This window comes from Nesoenas mayeri (assembly GCF_963082525.1).
Source record: "Nesoenas mayeri genome assembly, contig: SCAFFOLD_40, whole genome shotgun sequence".
Lineage (NCBI taxonomy): Eukaryota > Metazoa > Chordata > Aves > Columbiformes > Columbidae > Nesoenas > Nesoenas mayeri.
The window spans coordinates 311,289-334,806 of record NW_027660032.1 but is presented as its reverse complement, the minus strand read 5'-3'; the positions used below and the strand labels follow the sequence as shown (position 1 = coordinate 334,806).

At 51.3% G+C, this 23,518-nt stretch overlaps 1 protein-coding gene and 1 pseudogene across 2 annotated transcripts in view; both read right to left on the bottom strand.

Moving 5' to 3' along the window:
• Nucleotides 1–23,518, bottom strand: part of LOC308052349 (olfactory receptor 14A16-like) — a gene marked incomplete at its 5' end in the record, with an annotated part of 255,248 nt that overhangs the window by 79,979 nt on the left and 151,751 nt on the right. The gene's annotated exons all lie outside the window — the stretch shown is intronic.
• LOC308052337 (olfactory receptor 14J1-like) lies at nucleotides 2,078–3,042 on the bottom strand (annotated as a pseudogene). The gene has a single exon. The product of its transcript is annotated as an olfactory receptor 14J1-like (transcript).

The following is a 23,518-nucleotide window of genomic DNA, read 5'->3' as shown; positions in this document are numbered from 1 at the left end:
GGCCATGAGCTGCAGCTTCTCCAGGAGATGCTGTGGGACACGGTGTCAAAGGCTTTACTGAAGTCTAAGGACACAACACCCACAGCCTTTCCCTCATCCACTAATTGAATCACCTTATCATAGAAGGAGATCAGGTTGGCCAAACAGGACCTGCCTTTCTTAAACCCATGTTGACTGGACCTGATCACATGGTTCTCTGGTATGTGCTGTGTGATGTTTCTCAAGATCATCTGCTCCATGACCTTGCCCATCACCTAGGTTAGACTGGTAAGCCTGTAGTTCCCCAGATCATCTTTCTGGCCCTTCCTCTAGATGGGTGTCATGTTAGTCAACTTCCAGTGAAATGAGACTGCCCCAGTTAGCCAGGATTGCTGGTGGGTAATGGAAAGTGGCTCAGTGATCACCTCCGCCAGCTCCCTCAGCACCCTTGCGTGTATCCCGTCTCGCTATAGCCTTGTGGGTGTCCCATCACCCATAGCCTTGTGGGTGTCCCAGTGGTGTAGCAGGTCACCAACCATTTCCCCTTGGATTACTGGGGCTTCATTCTGCTCCCCATCTTTGTCTTCTGGCTCAGGGGGCTGGGTACCTGGAGCACAACTGTTCTGACTATTAAAGATTGAGGCAAAGAAGGCATTTAGCACCTCAGTCTTTCCCTCATACTCTGTCACTGTATTTCCCTCGTCATCTATCATGGGATGAAGATTCTCCTTAGCCCTCCTCTTATTGATTATATATTTATAGCAACTTTTCTTGTTGCCTTTTACAGTAGTACCCAGGTGTAGCTCCAGTTGGGCTTTGGCCATTCTAGTTCTTTCCCTCCATAATCTCACAGAATTCTTGTATTCCTCCTGAGTAACCTGCCCCTCCTTCCAAAGTTTCCTCCCATGCTGTCCCTGGAGATCCCCTGAGCTCTGCTGGGTGCACACAGTTCCTCTTCACGAGACCATCTGCCATGATTCCTATTGCAGGCGAGACAGCAACAAGCAGACAAGTCTAAGACCTCTTACAGTCTTCTTGGACATGTGCAAACAAGAAGGAAGCTCTTAGTCCAGTCCTTGGTCCGTAGCACACCCCCATGGGACTCTGAGCCTGTCCCCCTGAATCCATCAAGAACCCCAAGAGAGCAGGAGTCCTCCTGAGGGAGCAGCCCCTGGGCTGTATTCCTGACACCAGTTTCGGAAGAGGCGTCCAGTCTTCTGCCCTGCCCTGAGGAGCCCCTGTGTGTATGGTGCTGTTTGCACAGACACAGCTCTGATCAAGTGGTTCCCATGGCTTGCTCCTCTCTGCAGCCTCAGGGATGCCACTATAGGGACAACAGGACTGTCTCAAGTTACGTGAGACCTTAGGAGCCCCAAAAATCCAAGGGCACAGCCATTTGTTTTAAAATTGCCTTTCCCATCCTGCCCCATCCCCAGTTCAAAATTCAAAGAGTGTCTAAACTGGGTGTGTTGGTGTGTTCTTGGTCATGTTTGCACACAAAGGTTAGAAGGACAAGAGTGATATCCCTAGATGACCAGTAGGCAGTGTGTGATGTGACTGCAGACCAGTATCTGCTCTCCACAAGACCTTCCTTGAGCTCAAAATCAATCCTGTGCTCCAGTTCCACTGCAGGTTCAACAAAATTGATGTCTTTCTGAGGAGATATCAGCACTGAAAAGGCAGCAGCCTGCTGTTCCCCTTGGCCACGGCTCCAGGGAAGCAGCAGCCCCGATTTGCAGGGAGCAGAGAGAGAGTGACAACTGAGGTGCCCATGAGCGGCCCCAAGGCCACCGGGGCTGCTCCTCCATGGGGCAGCATTTGTCTCCTGGACCCTCCAGCATCCTGGGGCTGATCCCTCAGCTCCAGAGGAGAGTGAAGAAATGCGACCTGAGACAAATTGTTTTCTACTGCTTTATTTATTGACTTTATAAAAAACAATGAGTGCATATACAAATGTACATGAGGTCTTTGATTCAATAAAAGACTCACAGGAGGCCAATAAATATATTATTATAGACATGAACCAAAAAACAAAGCCCAGCAAAAGCACTATGGAAAAATATAGACACATAAGATGAAAAGCTAGTTCTGGGTATTTCTATTGCAGCCCTAGTGAGATAAAGCAAAACTTATAAACCTGAAGTAGTGAGTATTGAAGTAGATTCCTCAAGGCATCCTTGAGCTCCTGGTTCCTCATGCTGTAGATGAGGGGGTTCACTGCTGGAGGCACCACTGAGTACAGAACAGACACCACCAGGTCCAGGAATGGGAGGAGATGGAGGGGGGCTTCAGGTAGGCAAACATGACAGTGCTGATGAACAGAGAGACCACGGCCAGGTGAGGGAGGCAGGTGGAAAAGGCTTTGTGCCGTCCCTGCTCAGAGGGGATCCTCAGCACGGCCCTCAAGATCTGCACATAGGACACCACAATGAACACAAAACAGCCAAATACTATTGAGAAACTTATTGCAATAAGGTGAATCTCCCTGAGGTAGGAGTGTGAGCAGGAGAGCTTGAGGATCTGGGGGATTTCACAGAAGAACTGGCCCAGGGCATTGCTCTTGCACAGGGGCAGTGAAAATGTATTGGCCGTTTGCAGCAGAGCAGTGAGAAACCCAGTGGCCCAGGCAGCTGCTGCCATGTGGACACAAACTCTGCTGCCCAGGAGGGTCCCGTAGTGCAGGGGTTTGCAGATGGCAACGTAGCGGTCGTACGACATGACGGTAAGCATAGAATACTCTGCTGTTATCAAGAAGACAAACAAAAAGAGCTGAGCAGCACATCCCAAAAAGGAGATAGCCCTGGTGTTCCAGAGGGAATTGGCCATGGACTTGGGGACAATGGTGGAGATGAAGCCGAGGTCGAGGAGGGCGAGGTTGAGCAGGAAGAAGTACATGGGGGTGTGCAGGTGCTGGTCCCAGGCTATGGTGGTGATGATGAGGCCGTTGCCCAGGAGGGCAGCCAGGTAGATGCCCAGGAAGAGCCAGAAGTGCAAGAGCTGCAGCTCCCGTGTGTCTGTGAACGGCAGGAGGAGGAACTGGGTGATGGAGTTGCTGTTGGACATTTGCTGCCTGTGGGCATGAGGACCTGTGCAAGGAGGAAAGAACAGTGAGAAGTAAGGGGAGACATCTCTGTGGAAAATAAACCACCTCTTTCTCATGGAAAACCCCCTTCTTGATGGAAGGATGTTTCAGCTCATTCTCTCTTTCTACCAACTGAGAAAAACAGTTTATCACAGTTTAAGATAGAGCTTGGGCATCTGGTTTCCATGAGCACAGCTCTGGGACAAGACCCCCTGAGTTGGTGTGAGAACAAAAAGTGACTCACATTCGCACCCCAACCCCAGAGAGCAAGAGCAGCAGGGACAGGTGGAGAAACAGGGAAGGACACTGCAGTGCTACCAGAAAATAAAGCAAGGACAGAAAGGAGACGGGCATGCTGTGGAACCTTCTCCTGACCCGGCTGTGCTGCTGCCACTCACATAATGACACTGTGGAGCAAGTAATTTTAGCACCTTTTTTGTGTACCCTGTTCCTTATTTGTGTACCCCGTTGCAGGAACCCTTCACCTGGAGGTCCAGCTGCTGAGGTGGAGACTCGTGAGCTGGACCCCATGGCTTTGGGGCAGAGGGTCTGCTGGGGAGGAGAGGAGACCAGGGGTTACACTGGGAAACGTGTCTGCTCTGCAGGGGATGGCAGGGGGTCCTGAATCCCCTCCCCAGCATTTCAGGTCCACCTCCCTCTCCCTGCCCATGTCTGTGCTGCCTGCAGCTGTGTGTCTGTCCCTGGTCTGCTCCCTGTCAGTGTCACAGACCCCGTCCCACCCGCTGTGTGCTCAGCTCTGTCCTGCTCACACCTCCTGACACTGCCCAGGGGCAGCTCTGTGTGTGCAGGGGCTCAGGAGCAGCTCAGACACGTCCTAATGAGAACTGGGGTCTCCGTGTCTTCTCCAAAGAGAGAAATAAATCCCCATCTCCCATTGCACAGCCAGACGAACAAGAGTGGAAAACTGAAAGCACAGACTCCTTCCCTTGTGGCTGTTGCTGTCTTGATGTCATTGTTCAGAAGGACACTCTGCCATGTCTGTGGGGGGATCTGGAGCTCTGAGCAGCCCTGACCCACACAGCCCCCTTCAACCTCACAAGCTCCCTGCCTGCCCTGCCGGGGGTCGCTCCTTCCCCCCACAGCTGCTGCCATGGGATCTCCCGGGCAGGCTGAGCGCTGACCCTGGCAGGCGGCAGAGTCCCTGCCCGGCACAGCCCTGGGGTGCAGGGACCCTGCTCTGCAGGACAGCCCTGGGCACTCCTGGGTGCTCCCCCTTCACTCATGCTCAGCAGAAGGGGCCATCATGCCCTGTCCCTCTGACAGTGCACCAGGGAAGCCCTGCTCTGGAGTGTGTTTTTCACTACAACAGAGATACTGAGAGAGAGACCTGACAGATCCTGTAAATTGTGGGATGTATCATCTTTAGATCCCTCCAGGAAATGCAGCTCCATTGTAATATAGCCAGAGACTTACCGTGTTAGAACTGTGAAGATTTGTCTCTCAATGAGACCTCAGCAACCAACCCCCCACATTGCCTTTCCCCTCTCTGTGCCTGGCTCCTGTGCCCTCGGTGCTGCAGGCAGAGCCCTCAGCCCTGCTGCGTGTGCAGAGGAGCTGCTCCTGGGCAGAGCTGTCTCTCTGCAGCGCTGCCGCTGCCATGAGCTCCCTGTGTCCCAGGAGCCCAGCCCAGCTCAGCACCACAGGAGCAGCCCAGGGCGCTTTAATGACCCTCTGGTGGGTTTGGTGCTGAGTCCATGGACCTCAGACCCTGGAGGAAGGTGATGAAACTTCTCAAGATTCGAACTCCAAAGTTTCTTGTACTGTTAATGGGCCCCACTGAGGGAACCTACTGAGAAACGATATCCAGGTTTGGTTAGAGAAGAAAACTGGAGGTCAGGAAAAGCAACGTAAAATATCTCTGATGCTGATGAAACCTGGTTGTGTTTCATTAACCAAAAGCCAAGCCCTGACCTCGTAGCATTGGAAGTCAGATCCTGTCCCTCCCACGTTGCCCACGGCCCTTCCTGGGACAGTGTGATGTGGGGCTGTGCAGGGCCAAGGGCAGGACTATGGTCCCACCCCTCCCAGGTTCCTGGCTGGAGACAAGGAGGCCATGAGGCCCCTGTGCTGCAAGGACAAGGTGTCTCCTCACAGACATCAGAGGTGCAGACAACAGCCATAGCCAAGGGGAGAAGGAGCTCATGTCTGGTGGGGCTTTCAGCCTCTTTCCATCCCGTGATCATCTCCACGACAGCCTGTCCCGTGCTGTGGCATCCCCTGCACCTCTGTCCCTGCAGGCTGGAGACATCCCCCCTGCTGCCCCACCTTGCTCTTGTCTGAGCATCTTCCTTCCTTTGCTGAGATCTCTCCATCCTCCCCAGCTGCTCCTTGAAGCACAAAGCCTTGGGCTGATGCAGACTCCCTCTGCTGACCTGCTCCACCACACCACTGCCCTTCCATCACATTCCTTTCTGCTCACATCAAGCCTGGACCTCCCCAGCTGCTCTTTGCGCCATTATTTCTTTCTCATGCTGTTTCCCACTATGCAGAAACCTCCACCACCTCTGAAACCGCCCTTCAAGCACTCTCAGGCTACTCCTGCACTGCTGCAGCCTCCCCAGCGCTGCTGGGCCAAAGCAGCCCAGGTCCCTCAGCACCCCACACCATGTGCAGGGCAGGTGCTGAACCTGCCTTGGCACAGCCCTGCACTCTCCAGTCCCTCCCTGCTGCTCCAAACTGGGAAGCCGCACGCTGGCACACACTCGTGTATGTGGGTCACACCAGTGCTGAACCGAATGGGATGAGAACTGCAGGTGTCTGGGTCCCCACGCTCCTCCTCATGCAGCCCCGTGTGCAGCTGCCTTGTTCATGGTGAGCGTGCACCACGGGCTGCTGTGGGGACCTTGTAGTGCCCAGGCCCTTCTCCTCAGGGTCACTGAGAACTCCTCATTTCACTTGTCACAATTCAGACATTTCTGATGGGCAAACACCAGATATTCACAAGGTCTGGACTCTCCCTGGACTGAAGCTTCATTTGCTCAGCTGTTACTGTTTACACACAGACGGCTTATCCTGATGAGGGTGTCTCTCCCAACATAACAGCATGAGGAGTTACAGGACACTATAAATATCATCTTCTGGGTAGAAAGCGGGGTCTTGGGTGTCTAGTACTCATAATGCCAGAGCTATGGAGTTTCTGATGTTTGCCTTCATGTGGTAGAGCAGCAGGAATACATGGAGCTCTGCCTTGGGACAGACAATGTCAGCTGAATGTTGCGGAGTCAGCATGAGAGGGCAGAACAACATGGGCAGTGTTGTGGTGACTGGACATCAGCTACAGACTCACTGGTGAGGAAGAGGAATGAGATGAGGCCTCCTTCAGACAAATGAAAGAAGCCTCATGTTTCCTGGGCCGTGTCTTCATGGCAGACCTGAGATATCCCAATATCTGCAAGGTACCAGCCATCCAGCAGGGTTTGGAGCCCATTGACAACATCTTCCTGACACGGGTGACTGAGGAGTCAGTGGGGTGAGGTGCCCTGTGGGACTTCACACTTACAAACCAGAAAGAGTTGGTCAGGATGGAACAGTCAGGGATGGGAAAGTGGAGCTGAGGCTCCTGGGAGATGAGAACAAGGCCAAGAGCAGGATTGCAGGAGAGCAGGATTTGGGCTGCTGAGGGACCTGCTTGGGTCCTATGGGATATGACCTTGGTGTCTGCAGTGCTTTTCTCTCACATCTCCTCCCTCCTCTCTCCCACCTGCTGTTGTGCAGCGTTTTTTACCCTTTCTCAAATACAATATCCCAGAGGTGCTGCCAGCATCACTGAGTGGCTCAGATTGGGCAAGGAGTGGGTCCATCTTGGAGCAGCTGAAATCAGCTCTTTCTGACATTGGTCAAACTCCTGTTGTCTTCTCAGAGAGGTGACAACTGTAGCACAGCCACACTCACTCCCAGTTCCAAGACTTTGCCCTGTAAGCCCAGTACAGGGTGACAACATGTTGGGTGTTACAAACTACTTGATCATGGAGAAGAAATGGAGAAGATCTTCTATAAGTAACCTTAGGAAGTCACCAGTCAATGAGCAGGTTCCTATGGGGAACTGTAATTGCCCTGACATTCACTAGCCAGGAAAATCTGGAGGTACCAACATTACAGAGGATCTTGGAACAACTGCTTAACATGTCTGCTTGGTGGGCCAACAAGGATGATGTTCACCTGAATCTGGAACTGGGAAAAAAGGAAACCCTGGTGAGGGTTGTGATCATCAGTGTCCACCTTGGTTCTTGTGACCAGGAAGCAGTGGGGTCCCAGGCACCAGAAGGGAGGGAGGAAGGCCAGCAGCAGAGCATAGGCTAGTGGAATCCAGAGGAGAAGACTTTGTCAAACTGGGGAGGTGATTCAGGTGGCGCCATGGGAAGCAGCTCTGAAGGGTGAAGGAGCTCAGGAAATCTGATCAGCCCTACAGGACAGGCTGCTTCAAGCACAAGAATGATCTATCCGAGAACCCGTGAAATGACACATTTATCTCATTAGGGTGTTTGTCTGAACCGATGGAGCTCCAGGTCACCAAGGCAGCACACAGGAGGTGGGAGCAGGGGAAGCTGCAAAGGAGGAATTTAGAAATCTTGGCCATGGATGTGGGGATCATGACAAAGATGCCCTGGACTTGATACCTGCACGGGAAGGGCAGCAAGATGAGCTGCATATTTCTACCTTACAGTAAAATAGTAGACATGGTGAACACGGGCCTGATGCTGAACTTTGTAAGAGTAGAATCAGACAGGACTGAGGTTCTTCATGGCTTCTTTGCCTCCATCTTCACCAGCAAGGTCTCCTGGGACTTGGTTCCTGAAGGCAAGAGTCTGGAGAACACCCAGCAGTGGATGGGGCTCAAGTCAGGGGTGACCTGAGCAAACTCAGACACCGTTACAGAATAGGAGATGGGTCACTTGACCAGCTCCTGAACACAAGTATCACTGTGCTGTGGCACCTGAGATTGCCAGGGACACCCACCTCTTGGTCCAGAGGAGTGTGACTCCTCTTGAGGTGTCCTGGACTGTCTCCTCAGTCACATAATGTTTTAGGCACCCACTTTTCTGACATATTCAGTCTTTATCAGGAGATGAAACACATCAATATGAACTGGAGGGTGCTAATGCCACCTGTTCTGGAAAGGGAGGGAAGGGTGAGCAGGGAAGCAAATAGAAGAAATTCGGCTTAACTGCTATTTATTGTGGAAATGCTCTCTGTTTGGCTGTTCAGGAATTCTCTCTAATCATCCACACCCGGCTTGAAGCCTTTAGGAACATGATGCACAGAGCCTTGGCATTTAAGAGCATTTTAGATGCTAATGAGCTCTCTGGTGTCATGACCCCGAACTGCAGCAACTGAGAGAATGAACAAACCTCCAATGAAGTGAAAAGAAGAAGCAAACCCCAGGTATCTGCCATGTCACCCCTTGATGCTTGTTCATCACCAGAATGGCTGAGCCCTGACCCCTGGGACCTGGTAGATTTTTCTCCAATGTTTTTCAAGGCTTTTCCTGTGGTCAGTGTGAGTGTTTTGTGTTTTGGGGGTGGTGTTTATGTCAAGTGCTGTTGCTTTAACTGCAAGGCTCTGGTTTTCTGTGGAGTTGGAAATGCCTGTGAGCTCCTCACATCTCATCCAGCTTCTTTCATACACCTGGCAAGGGTCACCAGTCACCTCATTGTCCCAGTCCCACACTTGCTTGAATCTTCTATTTGGATCCATATCCATCACTCCAGGAGGTTCATGGATCCACCATGTTCATGGATGATTCCTGAGGACCATCCAAGTGTGGGCAGTGTAAGAGAGGAGCAGAGCAGGGTCAGCTCATGGGCCATGACTGAGCACAGCCACCCCAGCAGCAGCCGTTCCCCATCTCCCAGGCACAGCCATGCCCACAGCATGCAAATGGCACTGCCATACATCATTAGCCCAAGAGAGGCCTTTCTTCCTTCCCTATTCCCAGGAAGATCTTCCTCCTGTTCCTCCTCCACCTGCAGACATCAACTGCTTTCCATTGCTAGGCTCAGACATGGCTGGAAGGGTTCACTGAAGCCATCAGCCATCTCATTGCTTCTCCCTACATGCCCTGACCCTCTCCCACACCTACAATGGCCAATCACGGCTGCTCAGGCCTCCTGCTCTTCAGAAGAGGCCTCGAGCTTCTTGGTTCTTCCTGGTGCTTATTATGAACTTCCTCGCTCTCTCCAGAGTTCATGGTTACATTTATTGTCCATAACAGCCCTTTATGACCATGTCTCACTAAATGGTTGTGTTTGTATGATCATTTGTGCAGAAAGGGCAGTCACAGGACAGCACCCAATATGTCAAAACTGATGCCCAGTGAAATGCCGTAAAGCCCCGATGAGTTCCCCTGTGTCTGTGTCTCTCCTGGAAGGAGTCTGTCCCGAGAAGGGGATCCAGCTCCTGCCACTCTCTGCAGAGGCACATGAGCAGTGTCCATCACCTGGGGACACAAAGGGTGACGTTTGCCAGACCATCCTTCATGTGAACCATTTCGATATGTGCTTGTGGATGAGGTATGGAGCCTTATAGTGCAAATACCTATTTAATTGTCATTGTCAGACGGGCTACCACAGATGCAGAGTACTATTTTACAGTTATTTAAATATAAGCATATACGACTGACATTCCTAGACATATTACACAAACACCTGAAGGATTATTCAAGCCTTTTAACATGATTATCCTCAGAAGGCCACCAGCTTTGCATCTCAGGAAATGGGATCCAGAGTCCAAGGGCAGGATGGTTTGGGCTCTGTGCTGGGATCTGGAAACTGAAACGTGCTCCCATCTCCCAGCCCCCTGCCCTCCTCAGTGAGGGTGTGAGACATTCTGCCAGCCAGGGCTGAACTCACAGCCATGACCAGTATCTTATGTCCAACTGCAGCCAATGGTGTCCTGCGAGCTCAGGATTGGAGCTTCCATTGCTGGAGGTGTTTTAAAGCTGTGGAGATGTGGCACTTTGAGATATGGTTTGGTGGAGTACCTGGGAGTGTTAGATTTACGGTTTGACTCCATGTTCTTAAGGGGCTTTTCCAGCCTAAATTATTGATGGTATGATTCTCTGATTTGGGTTGAAACCATTTCAGTTCCATCACCTCCAGGTTCCCTCAGAGGCGGCTGTTGTGTGGCACAACTGTCCTGGCTCTCCAGGCAGGTTGGGCACTGGGTTGGTGTCTGCATTGACAGTTTTCCCCTTCCTGGGGTAAAAGGCTGTTGAGCAGAGACAGTTGTAGAGATTTGGGTCACAGGGGTTTGCAGCAATCCTGTCAAACTCTGAGCAGGATGAGCTTTGGAGCCCAGGAAAAATGGAGATGCTCTGAAGGATGTTTGTGAACAGTGGTGCTGTCACTAGTAACAGTAACAGGGAACTCCTTATTCTCACTGATGGTCATGGTGATTTAAATATCTTTAATTTCAGTCCTAACAGTCATTCTTGCTTTTCCAAACATCTACTACACCTCAGCAGTTTTGTCTTGAAAGAATTTCTTAGAACAATGCTTTTTCTCTCGCTTCTTTTTTGTTTTAATCATTTAAAGAGTACACCTCTTGGACAGAATTACCCCAAAATTGTGCTTCTTTCATTATTTTTCTACCTTTTAATTATCTGTTATGTGGTGTGATGTGGAGGTTGCATAGGAGAACAGTTTCTTTTTGAGACAAAGAAGGCCAAGGAACAGATCCCAGGTCAGTGCATAGGCCCAAAGGAAGCCAGAATCTGTATGTGTGTGCACTGACACACACTGTCACCTGCATTTCCAGTCTCTGCAGTCCCAACAGTGCCGCAGAGTCTGGAGTTCTGAGCTCCCTCATCTGCCCTGTATGACACATGTAAAATGGAACTACTCCAGTCCAATGGCTGGTTTTGATTCTCTTCAGAGCCTGAAGCACCACATGGGTCAGGAGACAAGCCAGGATACCCAACCAGGACTCACATACCCTTCATGTAGATTTTAGGTGTTCCCTGGCATCTCAGAAGACATGTCACACTAATATCTGGGTGCAAGGAGCTGGTCAAGTGCCTTGTTTTCACTTCTATAATGATGGATTTGTGTCTGGCTGATGTGCAGACTCTGTGCATGGATGCTGACACCTCTTGGACAACCTGGTCTGAAAGGGTTAACAACCTGGGCTGTTCTTTCTGGAAAGGCATTAGGACAGAAAAAAATAAGATCTTGGCTCAGTGCAAAAGAAAAACGATGGAAAAGTTGTGGTCAGGACTGTTTGGGGACACTTGTAAAGCAGCTCTGCCCCTCATGTGAATTACTTCTGTAGTCTGGGAGAACCTGAGAGTTCTCCCTAATTTGAAAACATGAAGGAGAAGGAAGGAGAGCGTCATTCAGGCTCAAAGGGACCTCAGGAGGTGTCTTGACCAACCTCCTGCTCACAGCAGGGTCAGACCAGATTGCTCAGGGCTTTATCCAAACACATCTTGGTCACTTTCTGGGACAGAGTGGGTGCGCACTCCTGGGAAACAGCTTCCAGTGCTGGACTGTCCTCAGGACTGGAAACTTTCTCCCTTTCTACAGCACCTTTACAAGCCCAACCATCCAGATTGGATTTACCCATCTACTTGCACACTGACACAGACCATAATATCATGCCTTGGGCACAAGAATTTTGTGGGGAATGATGCTGAATGCCTTGCTGACTTCCAGGTAACAGACCATCACTGGTAACAGACCATCAACGTTCTCCTCACGTCCACAAGCCTGTCCTTTCCTCACAGAAAGCAAAGAGGATGGACAGGCACAACCTGCCCTGGGCAAACCCCGTCACCTTCTCTTCCAGACACCCAGAAATGGGGTCCCAGTGGACATGCTCTGGGGCACAGCCCTTAGTTCCCCTGCTCACCCATGGGCCATTTTGAAAAGTGCACACACTGTGTGAGAGCTGCCAGTGCTCAGGGAGTCCCCCCAGTCTCCATGGGCTTTCCAAGATGGTGCAGAGTGGCCTCACTGTGACATGGTCCTGCTGTCCCAGCTCCTGGGATGCTGCCCCTGCTGTCCCGTAGACTGGAGAGGATTGTGTTAGTTCCAGTGACCCTGACTTGATCCCCATGCACTGCTGCTTGCTCTGACTCCAGTTGCAGAGTCCTTGGGCACATTGCTGTTGAAGAGGTAGGATGAGAGGACAGAGGGACTTGATCCACATCCACTGCTGCTTGTTCTGCAGAGTCCTGTCTCAAGTCACAGAGGCCCGGGACACATGGCTGGTGAAGATGGAGGACAAGAGGACACAGGGATTCTGACCTCTTTCTCTTACTAAATTCATCAGTAGCTACAAAGTGTTTTTCTTTATCCTTTAACTGTTCCTGCAGTAGTAACAGCTCATTATGTGGCCCTTCAATCGCTTTCTAAGTCTAGACTGAGTTCTGATCTGGACTGTTGCTGTGCTTGGAGGCTGCTGTCCTTGAGACCAGATGAACTCACTCCTGCCACCCTGCCTGGCAGTTCAATCCATCCGTGTCACAGCTCTGTCTGCAGCACTGACAGCTCCAGCTCCCCAGTCAGGTCCCTGGCTGAGGACATGGCCTCACATCTGGGCTGAGCCACCCCAGCTGTGGCACCAGCCCAGCTCTGACCTGCACAAGAAACCTGGTGCCAAGTGTCCAAGAGCCCATGTGTGCAAAGGCTTTGAATCAGAGCACAGACATGACATGGCCAAAGGTTGATGAATGTCTCTCTCGACCTAGGAGTGTAAAACCAGGATAAAATGTCTAAGTTAATTCAACTGAAGATGTTCCTCCCCTAGGCTGGAAAAATTAGCTGCTTTTCTCTAACATTCCTGGTGTCCTGTCTAATGATGGGACAAGAAAAGATTATTCTCATACTGGTTCATTTTTTAAAATGAAAAATACAATGCTGGAAAGAAGTGTCTCTGAAGAGGAGAGAGAATCAACATCACTGATTACTTCAACTTCAAAGTTGTGCCCCTGGAGCCCCAGAGACACCTGGAGGAGCTCAGAGAGGACAGAGAAAGGGACATCATGGGCTTCTCCTGTGCTGCTGAGCTGGGCTGGGCTCCTGGGACACAGGGAGCTCATGGCAGCGGCAGCACTGCAGAGAGACAGCTCTGCCCAGGAGCAGCTCCTCTGCACACGCAGCAGGGCTGAGGGCTCTGCCTGCAGCACCGAGGGCACAGGAGCCAGGCACAGAGAGGGAAACGCAGTCTGGGCTGGGAGGATGCTGAGAGGTCACTGGAAATGAAATCCTCTCCGATATGAAGCCTGTGGCTGCAGGGCATTGCATCTGCAAATCATGGTAGGATCTCAGAAAGCTGTCACATTGCAGAGCCTGCGAGAGATGTAAGTACAGCTGTCAGAGGTTCTCTGATCAGAGGGGAGGATGTGCTGCATAGCAGAAATTGCCTTCTGCACTGTCAGTGACAAGATGAGAATGCTGCGTTCTCCCCAGGGTGGCTGTGGGGTGTAAATGTCAATGTGCAGGCAGGGGTGCCCAGGGCTGTCCTGCAGAGCAGGGTCCCTGCACCCCAGGGCTGTGCTGGGCAGGGACTCTGCCGCCTGCCAGGGTCAGCGCTCAGCCTGCCCGGGAGAGCCCAGCAACACTGAGGGGAGAAGCTGTGGGGGGAAGGAGCGACCTCCGGCAGGGCAGGGTCCTTCTGCTGCTGGGGTCTCCGTGGGTCGGGGCTGCTCACAGCTCCAGCTCATTCCAGGATATTGACAAGAGGAGGTTTCAAGGAGAAGAAGAAGACAAAGGGTACTACAAAGATAAGGAACCTCCCTGAGTATGTGTTTTCAGTCTCCTACTCTGGGGAATGGGTGATGATTAAGGCTGTTCTTAATTTTAAACAAATACTTGAGACACATGAACTGCAGTAGGTCTTCAAGAGAATCCTGGCATGCCTTGTCTCTCCTCTGCCTATGCAGAACCAGCATCACCTTTGGCGGACACCTTACACTTAATCTGAGGTGTCCTGTTTTCCAGCCTGCAGACAGGAAGATGCCCCCAGGCAGTGCCTGTGAACAGGCAGGATCTGTAGGGCCAGGGGGAGGGCACAGAGGGTGGGATGGTCTGTGAGCACTGACAGGGAACAGACATGGACAGGGAAACACCTCCCAGGGGAGAATCTCCAGGCAGCAGGGAAATGATCAGAAATGAGAGGAAACCGAACCCGGAATGGTTATGGGAGGGAGAGCAGAGAAAAGTCCCTGTGACCCCCTGCAGGTCAGATCCCTCCTGCGAGCAGCCCCCTGGCCTCCTGTCCCACCCAGCAAAGCCTCTGCCCTCAGGGCCGGGGGCTCCAAGGCATGAAGCAGCTCCTGTGCAGCCAGAGCTGCAGTTCCTCTGCAGAGCACAGGGGCTGAGAGCAGCTGCCCGGCACTGTTGGTGTCTGGGAGGTGGCTGCACAGCTGGGGAAGGGGGACGCTGTCTGAGTGCCCGGCTGCCTCTGCCCTGGCCTCTCTCACCCCCACCCTCACCGCATTTTCCTTCTTGCTCCCCTGCTCTGGGTCACTGCTGTTGGCATCTTGTTCTTGCTGTCAGGCTCTCTGGGGATGGCAGTTTCAGCTGCAGAGTCACAGCCTGATCTTGTGGGTCCTTTCCTGCAGGTGTGTCCATGGGCACACGTGTCCCAGCTTTGCTCTGACCTGTGGGCTGTGGGCAATGCAGTCTGTGGGGCTGGGGAATGAGCGGTGTGTGTCCTGGGCTAAACGTTGGGTGCTGAGACCTTAGGAAAGGGTGAGACCTGTCATGGTCTGAGGTGGGTCCCTCTGCTCTCAGCAGTGCCTGGTGGTTTTTCAGGGTAACATGGGAGTGTGATCAGCCCCCATCTCAGAAAGGTGCCATCCCAGGGCAGCTGGAGCAGGACAGAGGGACAGAGCAGCTGCCCTCACTCTGCACTGACCCACAGGCACCCTCTGGTCTCGCAGGACTCCCTCTGTTGTCCCTGAGTGCAACAGAAATGCTGAGGGTTTCTGACACCCAACAACAATCCCCAGGGTGGGAGGGGAGAAGGAGCTGTAGAAAAGCCAAACCTCTCCAACTCAGTTTCTCAGGCCTGGGGGTACAGATGCTGACAGTCCCTTCTGCACCAGGAGCGGTTCCAGCTGACAAAGCTGAACCCCAGGACTGGCCCCTGCCCACCCGATCACACAGGGTCAGGCTGACTGCTCAGGGGCCCCTGGGCAGAGACTCTGCTCTTCATTGCACACTCATCAAGCACCGACGAGGGCTCCAGCCAGGACGTTCTCCTGGAAAAAGAAAAGTGTCTCTTTGTGTGAGGGTCTATGGGAAATGGCTTGGGTGTCTCGCAGAGAAGTCTCATCTAAACCATCACTGTCTTTTTCTCCTTGCACAGGTCCTCATGCCTACAGGCAGCAAATGCCCAACAGCAGCTCCATCACCCAGTTCCTCCTCCTGCCATTCACAGACACATGGGAGCTGCAGCTCTTGTACTTCTGGCTCTTCCTGGGCATCTACCTGGCTGCCCTCCTGGGCAACGGCCTCATCATCACCACCATAGCCTGGGACCAGCACCTGCACACCCCCATGTACTTCTTCCTGCTCAACCTCGCCCTCCTCGACCTGGGCTCCATCTCCACCATTGTCCCCAAGTCCATGGCCAATTCTGTCTGGGACAGCAGGACCATCTCCTTTTTGGGATGCGCTGCACAAGTCTTTATGTTTTTCTTTTTCATTTCAGCAGAGTTGTGGCTTCTCACTGTCATGTCCTACGACCGCTACGTTGCCATCTGCAAACCCCTGCACTACGAGACCCTCCTGGGCAGCAGAGCTTGTGTCCACATGGCAGCAGCTGCCTGGGCCGCTGGGTTTCTCAATGCTCTGCTGCACACGGTCAATACATTTTCACTGCCCCTGTGCAAGGGCAATGCCCTGGGCCAGTTCTTCTGTGAAATCCCCCAGATCCTCAAGCTCTCCTGCTCACACTCCTACCTCAGGGAACTTAGGTTGCTTGTGGCTGGTGTATTAGTAGCATTTGTGTGTTTTGTGTTTATTATGGTGTCCTATGTGCAGATCTTGAGGGCCGTGCTGAGGATCCCCTCTGAGCAGGGACGGCACAAAGCCTTTTCCACCTGCCTCCCTCACCTGGCCGTGGTCTCCCTGTTGGTCAGCACTGCCATGTTTGCCTACCTGAAGCCCCCCTCCATGTTTTCCCCATCCCTGGACCTGGTGGTGTCTGTTCTGTACTCGGTGGTGCCTCCAGCAGTGAACCCCCTCATCTACAGCATGAGGAACCAGGAGCTCAAGGATGCCCTGTGGAAACTCATATCCCTCTGTTTTCAGAAGCAATAAACTGGCCATCTTCTTTTATACAGGAGTTTTAATGTAGCTAATTACAAGCCCAGCCTGTCAACTGGATTTTCTGGTGTTGTTGGTTGTTTTCTTATTGTGATAATGTTGTCAACTTCTTTCTAATTCACTGCTGGCTTTTCTTTTATAACTGTTGGAAGCTTAAAAGAGCAGCAGTGCTCTCCTCTCTAAACAGAATAAAGGGCTCTTTAGTGACTTGTTTTTCACTATGTCCTTCCTGCAAAGGCTTTCTGGAGCTGCAGGGACAGTTCCTGTGAGTGGCTGGAGGGGAAAACAGCTCTGGCATGGCAGCCCTGCCAGGGAGCAGCAGCGCTTGTTCTCCCAGAGCTGTTCTGGTTCCACTCCACACTCTCCTTCTCATCCCTGGTGTTGGTGCAAGGCCTGAGTGCTCTGGCAGCTTGGTCACCGTCCTGCTGTGTGTCAGTGCTGTGGGCGCAGGCAGGGACAGGCAATGGGCACTGCTGTGACAGAGCTGGCCTCAGTAACAGTACTTGCACAAGGAAAAGTGATCTTCTTTGGGCAGAGCATGATGGTTTATATCTTCTTGCAAAGTTTCTCTCAAGGTTATTCTGCAGAAGTGGCCACAGGTGAAACATCAGCATGCAGCTGAACAGTGTGTGTGTGCAGGTCTGGCACACAGCAGTGTCCTCTCACAGTCAGGCTCCTGCCAGAGACCTGCAGGACCAGCAGAGCAGGGCCTGGGCTGTGCCCCTGTGCACTGGACACCCCGTGGAAGGAGCCCCAGGTCAATCACCATGGACTGGCCCCTCACAACCACCGTTTCCAGCACTGACCTCTCACTCCAGCTCAGAGGTCTTTGTGCCTCCATGGAATTACACTGAATGAGTAGGTCAGAAATCCATGTTTGCATTGTACAGATGGGATGTGAGCATGCAGAACAGGTACATGAGTTGACATGAACTTGAGTCAGCACAAACACCATCAGGTATCCCTTGGGGTTCCATGATGGTCTCTGGGACAGACAGAGTCTCGAGGTCATTTCTCATTGGCAATAACATTTCATGGAAACTGTTTGAATGCAGCACTGGGACGTGCTTCCTTTAACCAATATCCCTGTGTCCATTCCTCGTGACGTGGGACATGTCAGATGAGTGCAGAGCAGGTGACACACCACAGGGCTGAGGTGTCTCCCATCCTTTGGGAGTGGCAACAGGAGGCCAGAGGGACACTGTTACTCCTACTGCTGTGTGTAAAAGGGACAGACTGTCTCTGAGCATCCCTGGTGCATAAGGAGCCCATGAGGCCAGCTCAGATGTGGACACCTGACCGACACTGACATTTCTGTGTGTGACTCCAGAACAAACCTCACTGGCCCAGACAGATCAATCTCACATGCTCCTGTCTGCTATGTTGTCCTTACCCATGAGTCTGGATTGTGGTCTCAAATGTGTCAGAGCAAGCAGAGAGGTACTCAGGTCCTTGGAAAAGGCAGTTGTCAAACCTGTCTTCAAGAAGGGCAGGAATGAGGACTGGGAGAATTATGGGCTAGTGAGCCTACCTCTGTTCCTGGGCAGGAAATAAGACAAGTCTTCCTGCAGCCATGTCCAGGCACTTGGAAAACAAGGAAGGGATTGCTGAACACAAATGGGCAGGGAAAGAAGGGCACGTTGTGCACGTGGAATTTCACAAGGTGTCAGACATGGTTTCCTGTGGTGTCCTTATAACCTGATTAATGCTCTCTGGGCTATAGAAGTGGATACTGAGTATAAAGTTGGCTGGATGATGAAGCCCAAACGTCACCAGTGGTACAAAGAGCCCACAGAGCCAGTTACCAGTGGGATCCCTCAGGGACCAGCACTTGGACCAACACTGTTGAACGTCTCTATTCTCCCCCTGTATGATGTGACACAGTGAACCTTCAGCTCCTTAGTGGATGGTGCAAAGCTGGGCAGAGGCCTTGGACAACCTCACCTGGGTCACCCTGCCCTGAGCAGGACAGTGAGACAAGATGATGTTCAAACCTGAGCTGCTCTGTGATTCCAGGAATCTTCCCCTTGGAAACGTTTTGGAAGAAGGAAGAGGTGGAGGAACAAGAAAATAAAAATACAGGCAGAGGAGGAGAACTAAAAGGTGTCAAATAAACAGAGCAGTTCTGTGAAGAATGTTTCTCTACTCAAATCTATAATCAGCTCCCCAAACTCCTTGCTTCACTCATTGCCCCCCTGGGATTTCCAGCACATTTATTGACATCAGATTCTGCACTGAAGTTCGCACTGATTGTTACAGCTTCTTTGCAGGAATTGCTTCATGTTTCCTTAGAGAACTGGATGTAAACAGGCACCGGGGAATTTTTAATTAGAGTAAACAAAACAAAACACACAATAGAACTTAATGATGTTTCTCAGTTCTGTGGTTAAATTAAGTAGTTTCCAGCGAGGTCCGTTGCCATAATTGAGGAGTTGCCTGTAGGGAGTACGAGAGCAACTGCTGAAAGACTTGACCTGCCTGAAGCTCAAAGCAGAGTGAGAGCTGAGAGGCTCTGAATGAGCCAAGAGTGAGAGGGGAAGAACCTCTGGGGAGCGATGGAAAGTGCAAATGTGCAGACAGGCTTCTGAAGAGATGAGTTCAGACACGGTGAGCTGGGTAAGGACAGCTGGAAACTCCTGGGTGTCCAGGGGATCAAATACACGTAGTGATAGACAGAGTTCTGGCACTGCAAGCACAGGGAAAGGCCAACGTTTCATCTCCCACAGTCCATACATATGCTGAAAATTCATATTTTGGAAGGATAGAAATTCTGCAGACATTTTATTGCAAATATTGAATTATTTCATCTGATATAAAAAGTGTGGGATTCTTGTTCATGTTGTTGTTGCTTTGGTTTAATTTGATTGGGTTTAATTTTCAGTTTTGAGGAGAGTTCTCAGGTTTTTGGGCTGAGCTCCATGGTCTCACTATAAGCACCCAGTGCAAACCTCGAGGGGTCCCGTGTACCTGAGGTGTTTGCCTGGGATGGGCAGGTATCAGATCAGACTGATAGAGCGATGGTGCTTTCCTCATTTACAATTAGTATTCAACACTTGTGCATCTAATTAGAGAAGGTTCAGGACTGTAGGTGAAGAGGCAGATATGTGAAGAGCACTTAGAAGATGTGATAGAAGAATATTCCAGGTGATCATAGAGAATCATAGAATTATTTCAGTTGGAAGAGACCCTCAGAAGCATTTAGTCCAACCACAACCTATATCTAGAACTAAACCGTGTCCCTGAGAACCTCGTCTAAACATCTTATAAAACCCTGCAGGAATGGTGACTCCCCCACTGCCATGGGCAGCCTGTTCCAATTCCTGACAGCACTTTCTGGGAGCAATCTTTTCCTAATATTCAATCTGAACCTCCCCTGGTGTAACTTGAGGCCATTTCCTCTTGTCCTATCACTTGCTACTTGGGAGAAGAGACCAACCCCCTCCATGTCCAACCTCCTTTCAGGCAGTTTGGACAGCGAGAAGGTCTCCCCTCAGCCTCCTGTTCTCCAGACTGAACAGCCCCAGCTCCCTCAACCGCTCCTCATCACACTTGTGCTCCAGCCCCTCAGCAGCTCCGTTCCCTCCTCTGCACTCTCTCTGGTGTCTCAATGTCCTTCTTATGATGAGGAACCCCAAACTGAACACAGGATTCAAGCTGTGGCCTCACCAGCACCGGGAACAGTGGCACAGTCACTTCTCTAGTCCTGCTGGCCACACTATTCCTGATACAAGGCAGGATGCTGGTCGCCTTTTTGGCCACCTGGGCACACACAGGCTCATGTTCAGCCGATTTTCAATCAACACCCCCTGATTCCTTTTCACCAGGCAATTTTCCAGCCACTCTTTCCTGAGCCTGTAGCGTTACCTGGGTTTTTGTGACCCAGCTGCAGCACCTGGGATTTGGGCTTGTTAAAACTCAGACAATTGTCCTCAGCTCAATGATCCATATCGTCCTGGTCCCTCTGTATGGCCATTCCATCCTCCAACATACCAACACTTCCACACAATTTGGTGTCATCTACAAACTTACTAAGGGTGCACTCGATCCCCTCATCCAGATCAGACAGAGATAGAACTGACCCCAATACTGAGCCCTGGGGACACCACTCCTGACTGGTCGCCAACTGAAATTGTCTCCATTCACCACAACTCTTTGGGCCTGGCCCTCCAGACAGATCTTTACCCATCACAGATACACCATCTAAGCCATGAGCTGCAGTTTCTCCAGGAGATGCTGTGGGATAGGGTGTCAAAGGCTTCACTGAAGTCTAAGGACACAACATCAACAGCCTTTCCTTCATCTACTAGTTGGGTCACCTTCTCATAGAAGGAGATCAGGTTGGTCAAACAGGACCTGCCTTTCTTAAATCCATGTTGACTGGACCTGATCACATGGTTCTCTGGTATGTGCTGTGTGATCTGCTCCATGACCTTGCTCATCACCTAGGTTAGACTGGCAAGTCTGTAGTTCCCTAGATTGTCTTTCTGGCCCTTCTTGTAGATGGGTGTCATGTTAGTCAACTTCCAGTGAACTGGGACCTCCCCAGTTAGCCAAGATTGCTGGTGGGTAATGGAGAGTGGCTCAGTGATCACCTCCGCCAGCTCCCTCAGCACCCTTGCGTGTATCCGATCTCGCCCCGTAGCCTTGTGGGTGTCCCAGTGGTGTAGCAGGTCACCAACCATTTCCCCTTAGATTATTGGGGCTTCATTCTGCTCTCCATCTTTGTCTTCTGGCTCAGGGGGCTGGGTACCTGGAGCACAATTGTTCTGACTATTAAAGATTGAGGCAAAGAAGGCATTTAGCACCTCAGCCTTTCCCTCATCCTCTGTCACTGTGTTTCCTTCTCCATCCATCAGGGTATGAAGATTCTCCTTAGCCCTCCTCTTGTTGTTTATACATTTAAAGCAACTTTTCTTGTTGCCTTTACAGCAGTACCCAGGTGTAGCTTCAGTTGGGCTTTGGTCCTTCTAGTTCTTTCCCTCCATAACCTCACAGAACTCTTGTATTCCTCCTGAGTAACCTGCCCCTACTTCCAAAGTTTCCTCCCATGCTGTCCCTGGAGATCCCCTGAGCTCTGCTGGGTGCACACAGTTCCTCTTCACGAGACCATCTGCCATCATTCCTATTGCAGGTGAGACAGCAAGAAGCAGATAAGTCCGAGACCTGTTACAGCCTTCTTGGACATGTGCAAACAAGAAGGAAGCTCTTAGTCCAGTCCTTGGTCCCTAACACACCCCCCTGGAACTCTGAGCCTGTCCCCCTGAATCCATCAAGAACCCCAAGAGAGCAGGAGCCCTTTTGAGGGAGCAGCCCCTGGGCTGTATTCCTGACACCAGTTTCGGAAGAGGCGTCCAGTCTTCTGCCCTGCCCTGAGGAGCTCATGTGTTTATGGTGCTGTTTGCACAGATCAGCTCTGATCAAGTGGTTCCCATGGCTTGCTCCTCTCTGCAGCCTCAGGGATGCCACTGTAGGGACAACAGGACTGTCTCAAGTTACGTGAGACCTTAGGAGCCCCACAAATCCAAGGGCACAGCCATTTGTTTTAAAATTGCCTTTCCCATCCTGCCCCATCCCCAGTTCAAAATTCAAAGAGTGTCTAAACTGGGTATGTTGGTGTGTTCTTGGTCATGTTTGCACATGAAAATTAGAAGGAAAAGAGTGATATCCATAGATGACCAGTAGGCAGTGTGCGACGTGGCTGCGGATCAGTATCTGCTCTCCACAAGACCTTCCCTGAGTTTGACATCAATCCTGTGCTCCAGCTCCACTGCAGGTTTGACAAAGCCAGTGTCTCTGTGAGGAGACACCAGCACTGAAATGGCCACGTCCTACTGTTCCCCTTGGCCACGGCTCCAGGGAAGCAGCAGCCCCGATTTGCAGGCAGCAGAGAGGGAGCGACTACCTAGACGCCCATGAGCAGCCCCAAGGCCACCGGGGCTGCTCCTCCATGGGGCAGCATTTGCTTCCTGGACCCTCCAGCATCCTGGGGCTGATCCCTCAGCTCCAGAGGAGAGTGAAGAGATGGGACCTGAGACAAATTGTTTTCTACTACTTTATTTATTGACTTTATAAAAAACAATGAGTGCATATACAAATGTACATGAGATCTTTGGTTCAATAAAAGACTCATAGGAGGCCAAGAAAATTATTATTATAGACATGAACCAAAAAACAAAGCCCAGCAAAAGCACTATGGAAAAATATAGACACATAAGATGAAAAGCTAGTTCTGGCTATTTCTATTGCAGCCCTAATGAGATAACGCAAACCTTATAAACCTGAAGTAGTGAGTATTGAAGCAGTTTCCTCAAGGCATCCTTGAGCTCCTGGTTCCTCATGCTGTAGATGAGGGGGTTCACTGCTGGAGGCACCACTGAGTACAGAACAGACACCACCAGGTCCAGGGATGGGGAAGAGATGGAGGGGGGCTTCAGGTAGGCAAACATGGCAGTGCTGATGACCAGGGAGACCACGGCCAGGTGAGGGAGGCAGGTGGAAAAGGATTTGTGCCGTCCCTGCTCAGAGGGGATCCTCAGCACGGCCCTCAAGATCTGCACATAGGACACCACAATGAACACAAAACACACAAATGCTAAAAAGAGACTGACCACAATAACACCCTGCATAGGAAATGGCTCTAGTATCCCACAGAGAGTTGGCCATGGATTTGGGGACAATGGTGGAGATGCAGCCCAGGTCGAGGAGGGCGAGGTTGAGCAGGAAGAAGTACATGGGGGTGTGGAGGTGCTGGTCCCAGGCTATGGTGGTGATGATGAGGCCGTTGCCCAGGAGGGCAGCCAGGTAGATGCCCAGGAAGAGCCAGAAGTGCAAGAGCTGCAGCTCCCGTGTGTCTGTGAACGGCAGGAGGAGGAACTGGGTGATGGAGCTGCTGTTGGACATTGGCTGCCTGTGGGCATCAGGACCTGTGCAAGGAGGAAAGACAGTGATAAGTTAGGGAAGACTTCTCTGGGAAAAATAAACATGCTGTTTCTCACGGAAAACCCCCTCCCTGATGGAGGGATGTATCTGCTCATTCTCTCTTTCTACCAATTGTGAAAAACAGTTCATCACATTTTAAAATGCCGCTTGAACATCTGTTTTCCATGAACACACCTGTGAGGCAAGATCCACTGAACTGGTGTCAGAACGAAAACTGATCCTC